The sequence below is a fragment of the Amphiura filiformis genome, chromosome 14 (assembly GCF_039555335.1).
Source record: "Amphiura filiformis chromosome 14, Afil_fr2py, whole genome shotgun sequence".
In the NCBI taxonomy this organism is placed as follows: Eukaryota; Metazoa; Echinodermata; class Ophiuroidea; order Amphilepidida; family Amphiuridae; genus Amphiura; species Amphiura filiformis.
In genome coordinates, this window is record NC_092641.1 from 21,406,649 (window position 1) to 21,427,704 (window position 21,056).

A 21,056-nucleotide genomic window follows, 5' to 3' on the forward strand; every position below is an offset into this window, starting at 1 on the left:
TAAAATAGTAAGGATTTAAATATTGGGGGCAAAGCTATGGAAGATAAAGAATTTTAATACATTTCTTTCAGCTAACATACTAAAGCCTGAAAACGTGACGATATAAGAATTCTCTAAAAATTCTTTCCAGGGCCCTCGTATGATGGCACTCTCTCATCCTTCCCAATTGGGATGTTCCCATACATCGGGACCTCAACGGACCCGTGTTACTCTTAAAACGTACCGTTTACAAATTAAAGCTCACGTTTCATGTTGAGAGGGCACGGTGGCTCAGTGGTTACGGCCTTGGACTCATAATCTGAGAGCTTGCTTGACGTGCGTTTGTTCGAGTCCCCGTCCCGCCACCGTGTTGCGCCCTTGGGCAAGGCGCTTTGTCACGCTTGCCTCACCCCACCCAGGTGCAATGGGAAGCTGTTAGGGGTAGTCACAGTCGTTGTACTGATGAACCCTGCGCTATTTGTAGGCAGCAAACGTGGTTCTGACATATTCTAATAACGGCGGAATAAATGTAAAGCGCTTTGAGGCTGTTTACGGCATTAAGCGCTATATAAATATCTACATTTATTTTTTTTATTTATGTTTATAGTACTTCCTCTATTTTTGTAAGTTGAGTCAAGGGGGTTGCAGGTTTTATTTGATAAAACAGAAAAATGGTGAACGCCAGTTACTTTAGCATAATTTTCCATTATCACAATACTGTTTGGATTAAAATAATCTTACAATATCTGTAGCACAGGTAAATTGTAGAAAACGTTGCCAACAATCTCAATCTGGTTGACCGAAATATCCCTGTATTTGAATGATAATAATCGTAATGATAATGAGACGGACATAATACATTTTACAGATGATATCTCCCCTCTCATCTTGCTCCTACTTCTCATGATTATTATTTTGATCATCATCGTCATCAACACCATCATCATCATCATAATCATCATCATCATCATCATCATCATCATCATCATCACACATCATTACAAATCATCATCATCATCATCACCGTCATCATCATCATCATCATCATCATCATCATCGTCGTCATCATCGTCATCATCATCATCATCATCATCATCATCATCATCATCGTCATCGTCATCAACTTCATCATCATCATCATCAACGTCATCATCAACATCATCGTCATCATCATCATCATCATCATCATCATCGTCATCAACTTCATCGTCATTATCACCGTTGATAGATATCATCGTCGTACTATCAACTTTATTATAATCGACGTTTTCGTAAACGATATTCAAAGCTTGTTTTTACCAGTGATACTTACAATGTATCAGTATCATTCGGGATGATCACATGCCGCAAGTCTTGCAAGTCATCCAGTCGATGAGACGAGCAATTAACAAAGTTATCATGGCAATGGCACATCTCGCATATTGTCTTATTTAATGCAACTGCTTGACAATAGATCACTGTTAATATCAAACACTGCAATATCGGCATCCCCTTCATTGGAAACATGTTGCTATCCAGTTGTTTCCAATTTGCAGGTTAGCAGGACACTGTGACGTTCCTGACGTGCTTGAATCTTAAAGACTAGAAAAAACAATACCGCCAAAGTATTCAGCTTAACATTTAGCTCATCTGCAACAGAAAAAAAAAACTTACCAAATTATTTCATAAAATAGTAAAACGTGAATTTTCATAATATCTGGACCGATCCTCGTATCGCAATATTGCGAGTAAAAAATGTAACCATTGTATCATCCAGAACAATGGAATGGTGAACAGTTTACTGTTCTATGCACCACTATATATATGCACCACTTTAATACGGATTCGCCTTGAGAATTAACAGTGTGCTTCGACTATATTTAAAAATACGTTTTTATAAATACGCACGTGACCACCTCTGCGCTGCCTTAACATATTGTGGACAGTAAGTGTCGAAGTGACCTTTTACAAAGCGGGTGGTCTTCCTATACATTTGAATGCAAAGGCGGAACAACTTTGTGATTATATTGTACATATTTTTATAAATATTTTTTTTTCGTCGTCAAATACTTTCAAAATGTTGTTTTTGATATTACAAATTCGGAATCCCCAATGTGTAATAATTTTGCTATTCAATTAATACTTAAATTTGGTGATATTTATCTACAGAGTTCCTATCCTTTTCTGTGTAGAGGTCAATGCATGAGGATTTGGTCAAGCTTGCTTGTCTTGGTATGTCGCGCCCATGGGTCACGTGCGTTTTTATAAATATGTATTTAAGAAATAAAGGGTAATGCATGATCCTTTACACGAAAATAATGTGTCCGAGGCAGTAAAAACGTAAATAATGGGTGAGACTTTCATTCACGCAACTTGGTGCAAGGTCAGTCAGACCAAGTATTTTAATATACAGACATGGCATGGGAATTTAAATTCATTCTATACAGACAATAATAATTTGTTATTTTTCTATGATACAATATTTCAGCTTTAATATATTCTGACATGGGAGTCTGGAGTTAATTATCATATATTGTTTATGAAAGTTAGAAGTTAAAATGTACCTGTGGTTGTCGTCACTCCTTGGATCGCTCGGACAGTCATGATCGGTATACTGACATGGCGACTACTACATAACTATTTATATAAGTCAGGTTGCATAAATTACCTTTTACTCTGTCTGTCCTGAGCTTTTCTTCACTGATATTTGCTCATAATTAATTCCTTTAGTAGAATATTCCAATATTAAAAATAGCTATTATTGACCATGCAACATCCCACTGTAATCTGCCATGGCCCATGCATGTCTGCTGCCCGGGTCTGCTGAAGTAAACAACACATGGATAGCGTCGCTTAATTCATGCAAGGCCTTCTGTCGAAGGTGAACATTTTACATCCATAAATTCACAACTTGGAAATATTTCCTGATGTCAGATCAAAGTATTTTTATCCTGAATTTCCATAGTGTACAAAAATGTAGGCCATCACATCGGGGTTTATCATGATCATGATGATTGAAAGTGCAATATCTAAAAATAGCCTGACATCGTATTCCAAGCACTGTATACTTGTAGTCTCACTTGCGCACATGTTTGGATCCGTCTCTTACACAGATTATTTAGCGTCAGAAAGTTGGTTTGTTTTCAAAATTCTACCAAAAATGTTGAATTGTGAATGATTAAAAGAAGCGTTTGGGGATCTGAAAGGTCTAAACAAGTCATTGCCAGGTGCTACGTCATCACATTAAAAAACATTTCTACCCGCGCCTGGTATTATAGGAATATAGTGCTTGATGATTTTATACAGTATTTCAATGGGCCTGGTTCCCGGCAGCATGCACTTATGTAAGCTTACGTAACTTCACAGCTTCACGCCTCTCGCTGCTGTGGCGCAGCCGAACCCATTATTTAAACGATTTTACTGCCGAGGACACATTATTTGCGTGTAAAGGATAATGCTGCACCCTTTATTTCTATTCTATTACCACAAAATAGTGCGATTTAAAGAGAAAATATCACATTTTTGCCCAAATATTTCAAGTTGTTTACCTCAAGGTGTAGCGCCTACACGTAGCCAAAGCGTATGCACATTCCAATAACACAACCTAACATTCCATTCTCCCCTATAAGCAGGTATGCACATACAATAACACACCCCTGGCATTCCATTCTCCCCCTACATAAGCAGGTGTGCTGTGCGCTTTGCTGTGCGCTATGATGAGAACATAAAGTTCGTTGCCCTTGACACTTTATCGCTAATTAATGGTCTGTCACGTGACGAGTTTCAACAAATCACAGTGCGCGATTTTGAATAATGGGTCGTGGGGGTAATAGAATTATAAATATAGCCGAAGCATACTGATTAACGACATTTTCAAATTTTTCTCTGTATGACTGAATTCACCATTACCATTTCCCTGAAAGGTGGAAGTACGTATTAGCACAAAATATATTTAAAGGTTTCTAAATTCAGTTAGGCGAGTGCAGGGTTGTCAATCCTTTCCGAAAACTTTGGAGTGGACACACATTGGCGGATATCGGATGTAGATCAATGAAGCGAGGCAACTTGAGTAACATGTAATAAATGGCCGCTAAGCAGGCATAACGTGGTGCTTTTCGTGGCGCAGGGGTTGTCTGAGGTGTTCCCCATCTCAGAGGTGAGAAACTTTTGCAAAATGAAGGCCCAATTGAAGCCATTTGGTGAACCATTTTGGCACTTGACTGTACAAATTGTGTGTTGTGTGTTGCTTGTACTATTTACCCTTTTTGCTCATATACGTAAGTAGCAAACTTGAGCAGGGACAGCTCAGTGGTTAGAGCGTTTGTCCGACAAGCGGACGGTCAGGGGTTCAAGTCCCTGCACAGGCAGGTATGTCAGGAGTTTTTTCTCTGCTTTATCTGCCTATGCATGCTGTGTTTCCGTCGCAAAAAATAAAGGAGACAAGTAGAAAAAGTGATCCCGTCTGGGAATCGAACCCTCAGGTTTACGAGACATATGTCTTAACCACTCGGCCATGGGTTGTCCCCCCTAGAAATAAGCTTTTCCCCCCAAATGAAGCCCCAATTGAAGCCAATTGGTGCATAGTGTATTTTTTACATTGATACTTCTCCAGCTTGCAGCTTTAGTTTGAAACATGTTTTCTAGAAATATACAAAAAAATGAGATGCGAATACGTTTTGTACACAAACCTGTTCAATTCGGGCACAGAAACAGTGGCGAAAACAACGCCCACAAATCACTTTTCTCTTTCTCCTCCAGATTTAGGTTGAGACATGTTTCCTAGAAATTCATTGAAATTTGCATGACGATACGTTTTTATGAACGAAACAAAGCACTTTTTACTATCGCTCTGAAAATCTCAACCCACTAAAAGTCGAACGCACGACATACACGAAGTGACTTTCCGGGGGATGCGCTACACATGTTAACTGGGTCTGGTTACGTTCACAAAACAGTGTAAAAATATTGAAAATGTGTGGAATTTTTGTCTTTCTGATATTTTGTAAGATGTTACTCAGAGTTCTGTAATTATTTTTTCCAAAATACACACATCTTCTTAAAAAGTAATGATGGACATTTCATGCCGTTCACCTGTGTAGAAACGAATTGAGAAGGTTTTTAATAACATAACAAAAAGCAAGCCCCGAAATCTCTGTGTAAATGCTATGAAGCTTATAATGTCTCATTTGCATAAAAAGGAACCACTTTAAGGGGGTACTACACCCCTGGCCAATTTTGTGCCTGTTTTTGCATTTTTCTCAAATATTATAGCGCATTGGTGACAAATACGATATGTATATTATAGGGCAAGGACTACAAATACTGTACAGCAAATTAAGCAACTCAAGGCAAGTAGTTATTGATTTATTGATAAAATACTGGTTTTCCCTCATTTTTGACTGTAACTCCACAACTGTTGTCTTTGTTGAAATAAAATTTCCAGTGCAGTAGTTGTACATGTAGTCCTTGCCCCTATAATATACATATCTTACTTGTCACCAATGCGCTTTAAATTTTGAGAAAATGCAAAAATAGGCACAAAATTGTCAGGGGTGTAGTACCCCCTATAATAAGTTTTTTCCTTAGAGTGGCTTGGATCAGAGAAGATATCTTACACTTCCCATAATGCATTTCTTCCATTTTAATTTTTCTGTACTGATTTGCTATGTAGTGCAACATGTGCAATCATAGTGGTGACGAAATATACCTCAGTGAACAGAGCACATCCAGATCTTTCAAAACGTGTTTTTCTTGACTAGCGACCAACATGTTCAGCCAGTCTTTTCTCAAAATGAAAACAAGAGAAACCTATACAAAGTAATGTAAGCGCCATTTGATGAATCATGGGGTGTATCATATTGCAAAGAATTCTGGGAAGGGTAAGATATCTTTTCTAGGTTTTGAATTTTAACATAATGGTCAATACCAATATTTATTATTGCTTCTTAATAAACACGAGAAATGACACCCTTGTTTACTGTATACCAACTAATTATGATCTCAACCGTTTTGTATAGTTATACAGGGTTTGAGTGACGGGAGTTTGTGTGACAGCAGGTTTTTAAACTACCATGTCAGATATTAATTTTATTGATTTTCTTTAAAATTCGGCCACTGGGGTAAATCTTATAGGATATTTCACCTAAATTAAACCAAATCTAATCTGGGAAAAAAGGAGAAATTCGTTGAAAGAAAAGAAAACGACCTGGATGGTGTTTACATCGTGTTACGTAAGATTTGGCGCTTATCATTCAAAATAAGAACGACCTTCACAGCATTAAATGGCTCTACACGAAATGGCTCTTACATCAAAACAAAAAACTAAACTTAGGTAGCACGCAGAATCCAAAAACTACAGATCACAAACAGTAGCGTTGCTACTAATATATAAAACAGGAAGTGTAAAGTATACTTCCTGCGATTGTATTGTTGAATTACAAGGCAAATTGATGATGGCATATGAAGGTTATTACATGGGTTTTCATGTGCTTGATTCCAGAGGGGCGTAAGCTTATAACAGAAACAGCCATGTATAAAAGAATGAACTCAAGTGTACTTTTATACTAAATTCATTTTACCTTGACAGTCTCGGGGGGGGGGCGTTTAGAACGTTCCAATGAGTCCAATAGGGCCCAACTTAAGCTGAATTATACCCGCATGCGAAGCATGGACGGGTATATTGTTATCCTGTGGTTTCTTCTCCTCCTCCTCCTCCTTCTCCTTCTCCATCAAACACATCATTCTGTCAAGGCTAGCGCTAAAACTACAAAGGCCCTGTGGCCCATATGTGGTACACTTATGGGCCCTACCCTGTAGAAGTGCCTTTTGCCCATCTTGGCCCCAGAGGTCAAAGGTCACGGGCCCCAGGGGCCCAAATGTGAAAATACAAAGCATGCCATTTCTCATCAAATGAAGCAGCCTCGGGGCCCTGAGTTGGTACACTGATATATACTCTATATTTACAAATATACAAGAGCCCCATATGTTATATATTATGGGCCCCAGGGGCCCAAATGTTAAAATATGGTGCAACAGATTGACAAGGCTAGCTCTAAAAGTACAAGATCACTATGGCTCATATGTGGCATATGTATGGGCCCTAAGTTGTAGATGTGCCTTTTGCCCATTTTAGCCCCAGATGTACAAGGCTGGGCGCCCCATGGGCCCAAATGTTAAAACAAAGGGCCGGCTGTTTCTCATCATATAAAAGCAGCTTTATGGCTCAGAGTTTGTACACAGATTGCACCTGAGAACTACATTGTTATATGTACATATGAGCCCCATATATCACATAATATTGGCCCCAGGGCCCCAAACGCTAAAACATAGGGCCGGCCGTTACTCAGTAAATAAAGTAGCTACAGTGTATGTACAGGGCCCCAAATGTTAAAACAAAGGGCGGGCCGTTTCTTATCAAAGAAAGCAGCTTCCGGGCTCAGAATTTGTACACAGATAGCACCTGAGAATTATATTGTTACTAACACCCACACACCCATCCACCCCACACACGTAGGACTAAACAGACAGATCGTATTATATCATAATTGGAAATACCAGCGTGAAGCGTTAAGGCTGTTCCAGTTAAATTACATACCCATTGGCTGTTTGATTTTATTTACATACTCCCTCTGAAATGGCCCCAAAAAGGCTGTTCCGTTTAATTTACATACTCCCTCTGAAATGGCTGTTCCATTTAATTTACATACTCCCTCTGGAATAGTTTCCCCTGAATCATATTGCATAGCCTCACTGTGAGTAAGAGAGACTGACAACAGCAACCTATGGAGAGTAAGAGAGGCGACTCCCTGGGAGGGACTTTTACAATTTCTTTATTTTAAGTGCTACGACAGTGCAACCTACATTCAATTAAAGCTTGTGACTTGGACTTTCACTTTGTACACATACAATTTCTTTATTTTAAGTCCTCAGCAAATAAGGACTGTAAGTTTGGGTACTCCGATAACATGCGGGTATAGCCGTATTTGTGTACAAATATATAGCCTTCTAGTTTATACTACATCGCTTAGCGCTACCTTATTAGTCAAATAGCAATCGCTCACCGCTGAGGTATTGTAGCTCCTGTAAGTCAATTTCATCTCATCAGTAAGTATGATTTAAATGAAGATGATTGTAAAAACATTTATATTATGCCATTTAAAACAGCTTTAGATTCCAAGTTGAGGTAGACTATGCCATAGTCGATTTATGATAAATAAAAATGTTATTAATCATGATGAACACATTCAGTTGAACTCGAAATTATACTGATATTTAGTAGGCCTACATCAAAATACTAGTATAAAATGGTTATGAAAAAGTTTAGGCTATATAATTATATTTGTGACAGTAAAAGTAAAGTATATGCCCTACGTAGGCTTATATTATTGAATGCAACATATCATAATGGCATAATTATAATGACACTTCAATACTGAACAATTCTAATTTTAGAATCTGCCAGTTTATTATCCGAAAAACCGACTATGGACTTTCACTTTTAAGCAGTACTTTACCCCGGGACTCACACACTGTCAATCATACTTGTTTATCAATAAAATCTAACCACAAGACTAACCGTCGTTTTATCTTTTCAGTTTCTGTTTCCGTATCCGTAATAGTTTTTGTAAGTCATTGTTATTCTGAAGTGGTAGTCTCCCAGGTATGACCAATCTTTTATTCTAGCCTTTTGTTAGTTACTGAAAATTTGAAGCTCGTGAATTTCAGTTTTCGTTTTGGTAAGTTATATTGATTTTTTACATAAAACCTTGAGATGTGCGGTTGGGTGCCAATCTAGACAAAAGAAGAGTCTAAATTTTACGGTCCTAAATTCGCGGTAAATTGTACGGCTTCAATTGACTTGTGTTTGGTGTATATGTACTTACGCCTAGACGTAAGTGCCTCGTAAAAAAAAAGTCTTGCATTGAAATATATACTAACCATGTTGCCAAGTTATAAGCAAAAGTCTTTCATATTGGCGATGAAACGAGCGACTAAAATATCCCAATGAGGCGTGTACAAGTGGTGATTTGGTAATCAAGTTTTATATTGAAATGCAATACAAAAGAATTTGCATTGGAGCAAAGATAATGTATTCTATTCATGGTAAGCTAATCTGATAATTGGTTGGGCCTATATGTTGCAGAGCTTATTTTCAGTCATGGATCATACTGATAAATTTCGCGAGGGGGAGGGAGGGAGGGAGGGAGATACTTAAGTTGAGACTGAACAAGCGAGAGTGGGAGGGGGTGAGGAAGAAAGAGAGGAGAGGGAGAGACGGAAAGACTAGAAAGAGAAGAACTCGAGAGGAGAGAGTAGGGACCGGGGGACGGGGAGGGAGTGGGGAGACTGATCATATGGGGGGGGGGGGGGCAGGGGGAAGCAAAATAGGGAGATAAACATTGATACGAGGGAAGGGCGACACTGTGGCCCTGCACAAGTGCAATGGGGCGCGACAGGCTCATAAGCGGACCTTTTGTGATTGAAGGGCTTATTTTCAACGTTTTTACAGAAAAAAGTGTACCTTTTCATTCGGATTTGCATTTTGTCATAATAATGTGAATCAATTTATCACTGTCAAACACGAGAGGGCGCTAGACCATTAAAACAGCGGTCGGACACCGGTGTTCAATACTATTTTATCTCCAGCCTTTATGGGCTTTATTGACACAGGCAATTACCTCTATTGAAATAAGCTGATTGGTACTTCAGAGTTAACAATGAAGTCAGATTACAGTAAACTTACTGAATCCCTTGCGTTTTCGTATCTGAACAATAGAGTTACGGAAACTGAAAAGATAAAAAAGACCCTAAGCATGGTGGTACAATACGCGCTAGATGCATACGTTCATCCACCAGCACAAAAGCGCCGCATTCCCTAGATAGTTGTGTACCATAATGGTACCAGTACGCGTCGGGAGGATTTAAACAATAACGAGATCTGGGCGACCAATCACAAGCCAGATTCATTTTAAAGATGCATTACATCATCACCAATTTTAGTTAGGCCAGAAATTGGCCTAACTCTCAAGGCAAAGTCAGTAGTCCACTTGGGAAGCTAACAAACAGAGGGCGTACGGTGACTGAAAAGATCAGTTGTGAAAATCTATCAATTGTGCACTCATTAATTAAATCAGAGTTTTAAGCTTAAATGTAATAGCCAGAGTAGTGCACAATTGGCAAGTGGACTACGGAGAAGTCTAAAGTTGAGGTGGCTTCAATATAAAATTACCCATAAAATTTTACCTACAAATTCATGGCTCTGTAAAATCAAAACTCTTGACAGCAACCTGTGTACTATTTGTAATCAAAACGAGGAAACAATTGACCATATTTTTTCAGCATGTGATGTTTTTAATGAATTTTAGAAGGATATCCAGGATAACCTTGATTTTACTCCTGATTTAACTAGTTTTAACAAAGTTTATGGTGTGTATGATGAGGATGTGTTAAATTTGAAATTAGTCAACCAAATACTCATCATTGCTCGTCAGTATATTTACAGATGTAGATGTGGTAGATCATTACCATCTTTTAATGCTTTTAAAAATATGATTTTGTATACCAGGAAACTGGAATATTACTGTGCTAAAAGACTTTCAAAGTTAAATATTCATTTTAACAAATGGGTGCCTATTGAGTAATGGAGTGAATCTTCTGATTGACTGTGTTCTGTGTTAAGAGTCATTTTGTGAATATTGCATTATAGCTTATAATCATGTGTTGTTGTTTTGTTTTGTACTTTTGTCTTGTCATATTGTTTGTTTGTTTTTATGTCTGCAAGAGAAAATAAATGCTCTGTTTAGGGCACGAAAAACAAAACAAAATCGCTCACCGCTCAGCGATGGAGTATAAATTCAGCTTTACGCTGTAGAGTGAATACGATAATGCGATTGATTTTCTTACTCGTAAAAATACGGCCAATTCAGAGAGAAAATCTTGTATATCGTGTAGGGTCTACTACATACAATTACATTTTCTTGGACGCTGAACTATTTTCTTTACACTGGCGTAGGCCTATGACATCTTTAAATCCTCCACTTCAACTTAAAGCTTTCTTTTCCTCTATCCAAGATATCTATATTTGCTCTCAAGACATCACGAGTGGGTTTTGGAAAGAACCTTCTGTTAAATCATGCCTGACATCTAAACTACTCAATTACAAATCTTTAAATCCCTTTCTTCTTGTCTATTGATATTTTCAATAGTGTTTATCTTTCCCTAAAGGCCGACTTACACGAGGCAATTTTCCAAGCAATTGCCTGTTGCACAGGCCTTGGAAAAAGATTGCTCCGTGTATTTTGGATTTGCAAGGAATTAATCCCCCAAGCATCAGGCAAATTAATCCCCCGAGCAACAGGCAAAAAGGTAGAGACATGCTCTACTTTCAAGGTTGTTGCATGCAATCTAACCTCCTTCAGCCAATCAGCTGAGTGAAAACGAGCTGGTCGCTGCATTCATTTGGGAAATGTAGGGACCAATTGATTCACCATCCACAACATGATAAATGTGTGCACATGCTACATTATAATACACTTGTAGGCCTATGTTGTTGGTGGTGGTGTTTATCCCTTTTGATCTTAGTTTTTCTTAGCCTTTTCTTTATGGAAAATTGTATAGATATACAGGACAGGATCTTTTGCTTTCAGGACAACACATGAGCGATTTTGATATTATTACGAAAATCATTAACCACTACTTATGTTTTGAGTATATCCCAAACCTATGGCCACGCTCAAGGAATTGCAAGGCCGAACATTGCTTTGTCTATTTTGATCAATTGCACAGCTTCATGGTCAGTGAGCACATAATCTCACCCACTAAGTAATGGGCCTTGCAATGGAAATTGCCTCGTGTACGCCCACCTTAATAGATTATGATCGATTCTTCCTGAATATCAATAGAGGTTATCCACTTCACTCATGTGTGACTTCCAACAAAAGGCGCTGGTTCCCGTAGTATTCCTCATTCAAACCAATTCAATGCACGACCTCGGAGTTACTTACATGACTTTGGCGGGCTATTTTGAAACAGGCATGGTTGCACATGCAGGTACTTCTTTTGAAAGTCGTAAACAAGGTATAGACGAATCCAAATACACGCATTCCTACACCTGACTAGCAGCCTTTAGTTGGGTCCCCGTCGGCTACAATGCATCCAAAATGTGAAATGATTCGGCCTTGGCGGAAATTTTAAACTGCATTCCATCACCCGTTTTACACCTTCCGCGAAAACACAGGTAGACAAAAGAATTATTACAACACAATACAGTTCCAACAGTTGTGCAAATAAAAGCCGCCTTACACAACGAGCGTGTTTATAGTGAGACAATCTTTCCGTTATTTAGCTAAACTACCGCGTAGTCTAGATTTGCAATGGTTTGTAAAACATAAACAAATATAGACTGCGTGGCAGTCCAGCTAAATACCGCATAATCTGGCTCACTATAAACACGCTCCTAGAGAAGGTCGAGGAGGGTTAATAGAATAATACAATAGAGATAATTCCGCAGGTCATCCCGTCGCATCTATTCATAGATGTACAAATGGATGAACAAAAGGACTATGTATGAATAGATGCGACAGGATTACCTCTGTTGTATATATTATTCTATTAACCCTCCTCGTCTTTGCATCTTCTCTAGGTGTTAGGCGGCTTTTATTTGCACAATCGGGCGCTCAAAACACCAGGTTGGTGCTAGCGGGAAACCAAAGATGGCCGACCAAATCCTGACCATGACTTGGCTCGTTGGATTCGTCTATAGCAGTCGCTGATAGGATATGCAGCTTATAGAACACGGATAACCTCTATGCTTCATTTACAGAGATCGGACACTAATCCCAACCATAACAAACCATGTAAACAATGATCACCTGCTCTATATATTTGCTTGAGCAGGAACTTGTGATACTAGTCTAGTTGCCGGCGTCAGGTATACATACGCTCGTTTCATCTTTTCTGTTTCGGGAGCTCTATTGTTCAGAAACGAAAACGCAAGGGATTAAGTAGGATGGTGTGTAAAGGTGGGCATACACGAGGCAATATCATTTGCAAGGCCCATTACTTAGTGGGTGAGATTATGTGCTCACTGACCATGAAGCTAAGCAATTGATCAAAATACACGAAGCAATGGGTGGCCTTGCAATTCCTTTTGGGGATATACTCAAAACATAAGTAGTGGCTAATGATTTTCGTAATCATATCCAAATGGCTCATGTCTTGTCCTGAAAGATTGCCATCCTCTCCTGTATATCTATACAATTTTCCATAAAGAAAAGGCTAAGGAAAACTAAGATCAAAAGGGCTTCAAACACAACCACCGCCAACAACATAGGCCTACAAGTGTATTATAATGTAGAATGCACACATTTATCATGTTGTGGATGGTGAATCAAGTTGGTCCCTACATTTCCCAAATGAATGCAGCGACCAGCTCGTGTTCACTCAGCTGATTGGCTGAAGGAGATTAGATTGCATGCAACAACCTTGAAAGTAGAGCACGTCTCTACCTTTTGCCTGTTGCTCGGGCGATTAATTTGCCTGATGCTTGGGGATTAATTCCTTGCAAATCCAAAATACACGGAGCAATCTTTTTCCAAGGTCTGTGCAACAGGCAATTGCTTGGAAAATTGCCTCGTGTATGTCGGCCTTAAGTTGACTTCATTGTTACGTTTGGGGCATCATGCTTCTCATTTGAAGAGGTAATAATAGGTGCTGTCAATCACACTTATGTCTGTCAATAAAGGCTGGATAAGTCAATTATATGCAACACTGGCGTCTCAAGTGGGCAATCTTACTCATGTCAGTCATTTAACTAGGCAGGATAGGCCTACTTCAGGTCCGAACGCAAATTTGGTGTCATTATGGTCCATATTACTATGACATTTAAATTCTCCTCTCGCTTTCTTCTCTTTCTAGTCTGTCTGTCTCTCCCCCCCCCAACTCTCACCTGTGCCATCTTTTGAATTATGTGGATATCTGAATTATATTGGATGTTGTATTTCCTTTACCCTTCTCCCTCCCTCTCCTCTCTCTCCTCTCCTCTCCTCTCCTCTCCTCTCTCCTCCTCCCCCCTCCCCTCCCCACTCTCTCAAATAATATACATTTAAAATAGATTTGAGTCTGGCAATTTTGCCTGAAGCAATTATCAGATTACCAATTCCAATGAAAGAAATCCTATTAATTTCACTTCAACGCACTTCTCTGATGTTGCATATTACCAAGTTTTAAGGTGTATTTGGGACGAAAATAATTTCCCATTTAATCGCTACATAATCATAATATGACCGATTTTTGCGCGATTGCACGAACAAGTATACGTAATTCTTGGCAACGCTGATTACTATTGATTAATTTATATTAATCATGTTAATGTATATTTCTACGCTGGGCTATTTTCACGAGATACTCCCGCTTAGGCTGGAGTACCTATACACCCAACGCAAGTCAATTGAAACCGTACAATTTATCGCGAATTTACGACCGTAACATTTAGACACTTCTTTTGTCTTGATTAGCATCAACCCTCTCATCTTACGTTTTTCATGTCAGAAATTAACATAACTCCCGAAACCGAAACAGAAGTTATCTTCGTTCAACTTTTCTGTAGCAACAAAAGACTAGAATAAAACGATTGTTCACACGTACCATGCTACTTCAAAATAACAATGAGATCCGAAACCGAAACCGGAAACCGAAACAGAAACAGAAAAGATAAAACGACCCATAGAATGTTTTTTTTTGATGATGATGACATGGACGTACTGATCATTATGTATGATGCAAACTCATAGGTGTTGTGCGTTTTGCAATTTGGGAGGGGATGGGGGTTCAAAATGACCCCATAGGAATATACGGGGGTTAAAATTTCAAATTGCTCAAATACCCCTTTCAAATATATCAAATTATTTACATAAATAAACAAATACATAAATAAATAAAACAAATTGAACAAATTGTAGCGTATCATTAAAATCATAAATATAACCATTGCTGGCAGGCGGACTCGAACCAACGATATTGACATTACCAGTCTGATGCTCTACCACTGAGCTATGACAGCATCTAGTGATCGAGTTTTTAGCTTATACAGTGTTTGTCTGTGATAATGCCGCCTCGTGAAATAAATAAATATAAAATCTCAATTTTTAATTTAAATTTATTTATTTTCTAACCTATATTTTCTTTAGAGCAGGGACAAATATTTCCCCTTTTATCAAATTTGACCGCTAAATAAGAATCTACTTCTTTTATTACTGATTTATTTCCGCGATTTGTTCCATTAAGCAATATCAAAGATTAATGTCACACATCTCACAACAGATATTTAGTTGGCTTAGTGGTCTTGCACTATGCATTTTAACCGGGAGGTACCGAGATCGATTCCCACCTCTGCCTGCAATTATTTTTTTCAAGACTGGGAAATAATAACCTGACATTCGCCCCTATAGCCAATGCTGCCCCACAGACGTCAGTACAAAACGTAACAATGACTGTCAAATTGGAACGATTTTGTTCCACACAAATTTTGACCCCGGGATTTTGACCCACTTCCCAATGTCCGACTGAGCTGCAATTTTGATGATAGTTGAATGAATGTTTGAACTTGCTGCATCTACATTGACAGCTATGTTAATTAATTTTTGATGGAATTAGAACTTTACGTTTTTCCCGAATTTTCAAGGTCCTTTGGACATTGCGTGTGCACTACAGGTCTCGAGATTGATTTTGCCGACACTGTACCTATTGTTCTGTGTAGCCATTGAACAACCCTAATCCAAGCATATCATCTGAAAAGTTGAAAAATCATGCACTTTGGGTTAACACTTTTCAGGAATCCATGGCCCTGAATGTATATGTGCAGAGAAGATGTAAGGAAAAGGAGATTACAAATTACAAAGCTCTAAATCCCTTTCTTCTTGTCTATTGATATTTTGAATAGTGTTTATCTTTCCCTAAAGCAGGGCAGGGCATACACGAGGCATTTCAATTGCAAGACCCATTACTTAGTGGGTGAGTTATGTGCTCACTGATCATGAAGCGGAGCAATTGGTCAAAATACTCGAAGCAATGTGGGGCCTCGCAATTCCTTGAGCGTGGTCTTAGGTTTGGGGATATACTCAAAGCATAAGTAGTGGTTAATGATTTTCGTAATCATATCAAAATGGCTCATGTGTTGTCCTGAAAGCAAAAGATTGCCATCCTCTCCTGTATATCTATACAATTTTCCATAAGGAAAAGGCCAAGGAAAACTAAGATCAAAAGGGCTAAACACCACCACCAACAACAACATAGGCCTACAAGTGTATTATAATGTAGCATGTGCACACATTATCATGAATTAAGCTGGTCCCTACATATTTCCAAATGAATGCAGTGACCAGCCGGTGTTCACTCAGCTGATTGTTATATATTTTATAAATGCAAAATACTTTATTGTGTAACAAAATATTGTAGTCGTCAAAGAAGGTAGTATCATCTCATTTAACTGAAGTACAAGCAGTTTTGAAAAGATTGTTGTTGAGTGAGATACTTGAACATGTTGAACGATAAATAAGACAGCAAAATAATACCCTTGAGCCAAAACAAGATGCGATGGCTTAGTGGACAGAGCGAAGGTCTGTGGTGCGAAGGGTTGAGAGTTCGATTCCCATGTTATCCTTATCGATGATTTGGAATTGTTCAGTTCGTTTTTCTTTCTTTTTTCCCTCTCCCTTTTGTCTTTAATAATATAGGCCTAATGGATGTCAGCTTGAAGGCCCACTTTTTCATGATTTATTTCTTGTTGCTAAGTATTTCATATTTAGGCCTAACCCTACATTCGATTTGATATCTTTTTAAAAATTGCATTCAAGTTCAGTAGCTTTCAATATGAAATAAAGCATATCAAACTTAAATAATTTTTAAAAGTTCAAGAATATATATCAAATAAAGGAACATCAACAGAGATTTTCACGATTTTTTTAAGTTGGACTAGACCCTCCCCTATCGACAACATATTTTATGAGCTTTTATGCATACATATCAAATCATGAGATGCACGAATTTCAAACCTAATATTTTGGCATATTTGTAATTTTTACACAATGTCTAACTTACACCTCGGATTACACCTAATTGGATTTAGCCAAGTTCGTTGTCTAGATCATGCAGATAGAGCAACTAACTTTGATGTCTTATTTTAAAAGACATTAAATCCCCCATAGAACACCACAGTTAAGCGGTCAAGATATTAAGTGTTTCCTTTCATTTTATCTCGCTACTTCTGATTCAAAATGTAACAGAAAATAATTTTTTTTAATAACAAAACTTCAAATTTGCCCGAAATCGTATATTATGGCTTTAATAAAATATGAAAACTGGGATTTAAAAAATTAGATAAAATAAAATCAAAAATCAAAGAGAGGTGCTAGCGGGGTTCGAACCAAGATCGAACTTCCAAATATTTACCACTAAGCCATACCAGTGATTTGATAGATTCGGTAATAATAGCAATGTTATTCCCACTCAGTGGCTCACTCGTATTTCTATTTCTGGAATGAATTAACACCGTCCAAATAATGTAACACAAACCTTTATGCTGACTTTTAAAATTGTTTGAACGTTGGGGTATTATTTTCAAGGTAAATAACCAAGAATGGACAATTGACAATGAAAGTTGCTTTGCAGGAAAAACATAGACCGTACAATATATCACGTGACAATATAGTACAAGATAAACATTTCAACATGTTCAATATACGACTAGGAATATACTCAACCAAAATTCATGAAATTTTCAGGCAAGCTAACTTTAGTTATTATATAACATGACACCCATTTTTGATTTAGGCGTTTTTTCTTGCTTGATGATATGAACATTTTTGTGTTCGTGACTACTCCTCTATTCGCCAAACGCCACGAGTTTCTAGAATGCTGTTAAAATAAGAAAATGTTTAATGCTAATTTATTGCACATTGCTAATTTGTTACCTTTTTGAAATAACCGAGTGAGAGGGTTTTCAAGAAAATATTTTTCTGTCAAAACTGAAGCATCCTCTGTATAAAAAGAAAATATGAATATTAACTGCACATCATATATAACGATTCGTGATACCCAATTGTGGCACATTTGATGTCGTTTATGAGGCAGAGAATTTTATTTCAATTTTATATACGCCAAAATATTTTTTTTAATTGCGCGAGAAAGGCGATAGAAAAAACGTTGAAAATCCATGTAAAAATTACATTAGACCCCACCAAAGATTACTGTTTCGTTTTTATGATAATCTAATCTTTTATTTCCTGAAATAAAATTAAGGGTCTAATGTAGATTTCTTGTATAAATGAAAAAAACATTGACATGTATACAAGAAGCTACAAGAAAAGTGGTAGGCCACATACTGACCGACATATACGGCGAGTAGCCACGTTCGAGTCAAAATCGATAATATGAAAAAACTATTGTGCATGTATAGGCTCATTTATTGTCGGATTGCTGTATATAGAACACGCAGTTATCAACAATTGAGCACTATTAATACACATTAATGTTTTTAAACAAATACGATTCCAAAATATGGTACGTTTTCTGTCTTTGCTTGTCACGTGGTATGTTGAAGTAATGACGTTGCGATTATATGTTTAAATTTACACGATGATACCAACAAGTCCTTGTGGCCGAGCCGTCTAAGGCGCTGGTGATATGTCAATACTGTACAGGATTACATAATAGCGACGCAGTGCACCGTGGGTTCGAGCCCCGCCGGCGCCTCTGCCAAAATAAATTTCCTTTTTTTTAAATTTCATATTATGTGAGGGAAATGTTGCTGGGAGAATGTATGTATGACGAAAAGTGGTGTGGTTCGTGACATACACTTTTTCTCATTTTTCGAGCTACTTTGGACATGTTCAAGCTTCTTTATTTACCATTTAATTCAACTTTTACACGTTATTTGTTGATTTACTTTGTGCCATTATAGGCGTGTTCACACGGTCGGACATAAGTCACTTATTACCGATAGTCACTTATTGCCGATAATAAGTAAGTGACTTATGTCCGAACGTGTGAACACGACTTATGTCTTGGAATTGCAATCAACGCACTGCAGGGTCTATTGTTCTATTGTGTCTGATTAGAGCGGTGACATATTGTAAAATGTTGCCAATCAATATTCATGAGAGTGTATGAGTGCATGAACGTCCAATTTTCGAAATTGGGTGACTTATGTTTTGGAGGAGTGAAATACACGTAACCGGGTATTATAATTACGTAACGAATAAAGATTTTGGCATCATGGAATGGCTGCCTAGTGGTGTTTCGTGTAACATGGCAGTCACGCCACGTTGTTAAGGGTAATCGATCAGCAACTCAAATGATACGCCTCAAATAAGGTGGGCGGTAAATAACTGCACATCGACGGCTCAACTATGCCTCTTTGTGCTTGCGGCAACTCACCACACTCGTGGGCTCTATGAGAACAAAAGGTACCTCTCGCTCAAGGTGGCGCTTTCACATAACTTTCTTTTGATCAGCTATTAACAGTAGGCTGCCTGGTAAAGCGTTCATATGCTGTCATTTCAGTTACCGATTTAATGGCGGAACCCTTTTGTCTTGAACAAAACATACCTCTCGATGAATAGTTTGTCCGCATATCAAATCGGCACAAAAGGAACAATGCGCTACGTAATCTATTGCCCCTCCGTTCTGTTTAAATCCACATTGATTGCAATGCTTTGTACCCTGGTTTGTACCAATATGTTCGTGATATTTATACGTGGAACGGCCAATCCATCTTTACAAAATGTGTTATTGTTATGTAAACAAAAGGCTAAACATAGCCACAGTGGCTGAGCGGTAAAGACCTGGACGCATAAACAACGATGGTCAGAATCGCTGGTTCTTGTACCACCCAAGCCGTGGAAACTATTAAATATTTTATATTTTCCTAATGCACGATTGCATTCCGAAATAAGTCACTTATCTGTAAATCATGTATCGCATCTTTAACAAATGACTTCTTTAATCATTTTCTCTCCTTTTTCGTTTGTTCCCTCCCTACCAAGTGAGTTAATAAAATGACAGATAATATGAAAAGCTTTGGTAGAAGTAGAACCGGACCAGATTATTATTTTATTCACATAGCAATAATTACAATAGCCTTACCTTCATATGCACTAAAGACTCAGTATTATAATAGTAACGATCCCGGCCTAGCAGGATGTTTTGTCTCCGTTATCCATAGAGATTACCTAATTGTTCTCATAAAAACACAAGCTGCATCCGTAATGTGGCACATATAATGCAATAAAGGTTATCACGTCTCAAATGTGACCATGATTGAAGAGCAAAAAACCCAATTCTATATGTAGTTTATGTAGTTTTGCCATAAGTTCCGTTACCGGGGCATGATAATAAGACTTGTATTGTCTGGTTTTGATCATTGGGTTCTGTGACGTACGTAAAAAGAACAATCACAGCGGCCGTTTGGTTGGATAAGCCGGGACGTTGGCAATGCTGCCTTTCATATGGGTTAAGGGGTGTTCAGAGAGAAAACATGGTTCCAGAGGGAGGGTGCCAGTTAGAGACACAAAATATAAGTTAGCAGTTCAGAAATTGTAATTTTCCAAGCCTTCAAACAAAATAGGAGAGCTGGGAATCAAACCCGTGACCTCCGGGTTGTGAAACTCAGTACATTACCACTAAGCCAACAAACTAATATCTGTGACAAGTTTGATAGTAATCCCTGATATTGCTTAATTATGATAAATTGTTGCGAGTTGGCAAAAATTGCATTGATCATTTCATAGCGAGTGTGTAAAAGAATTCAAATATCACAGATCCTGTCCTGTGGTTCTTGAGTTATGTTGTAAAATAAAGTAACCTTACACTTGGAAAAATAATCACAATTTCAAAACTGAACAATATTGGGGTAAATTTAAACAAATTTACCCCAATATTGTTCAATGTTATAATGTGATTATTTCAAGTAAGAGGATACTTCATTGGCGCAGTATATATCTAATGTACAATGATATTCAAATACAATTTCATAGAAACTAGGAATATATGACATCGCTATCAATCGATCAAGCAAGTGTTCAAGTTATCAACAATCAATAATA

General features: G+C 37.9%; 1 long non-coding RNA gene across 1 annotated transcript; it reads right to left on the bottom strand.

Annotated features, from left to right (window-relative positions):
- Nucleotides 1-30: 30 nt before the first annotated feature.
- LOC140168969 (uncharacterized) lies at nt 31-20,795 on the bottom strand. The gene is made up of 3 exons (XR_011861300.1): nt 20,098-20,795; nt 1,292-1,560; nt 31-789 (listed from the first exon to the last, which is right to left on the bottom strand). It is a non-coding gene; the product is annotated as an uncharacterized lncRNA (long non-coding RNA).
- Between the last annotated feature and the right edge of the window lie 261 nt (nt 20,796-21,056).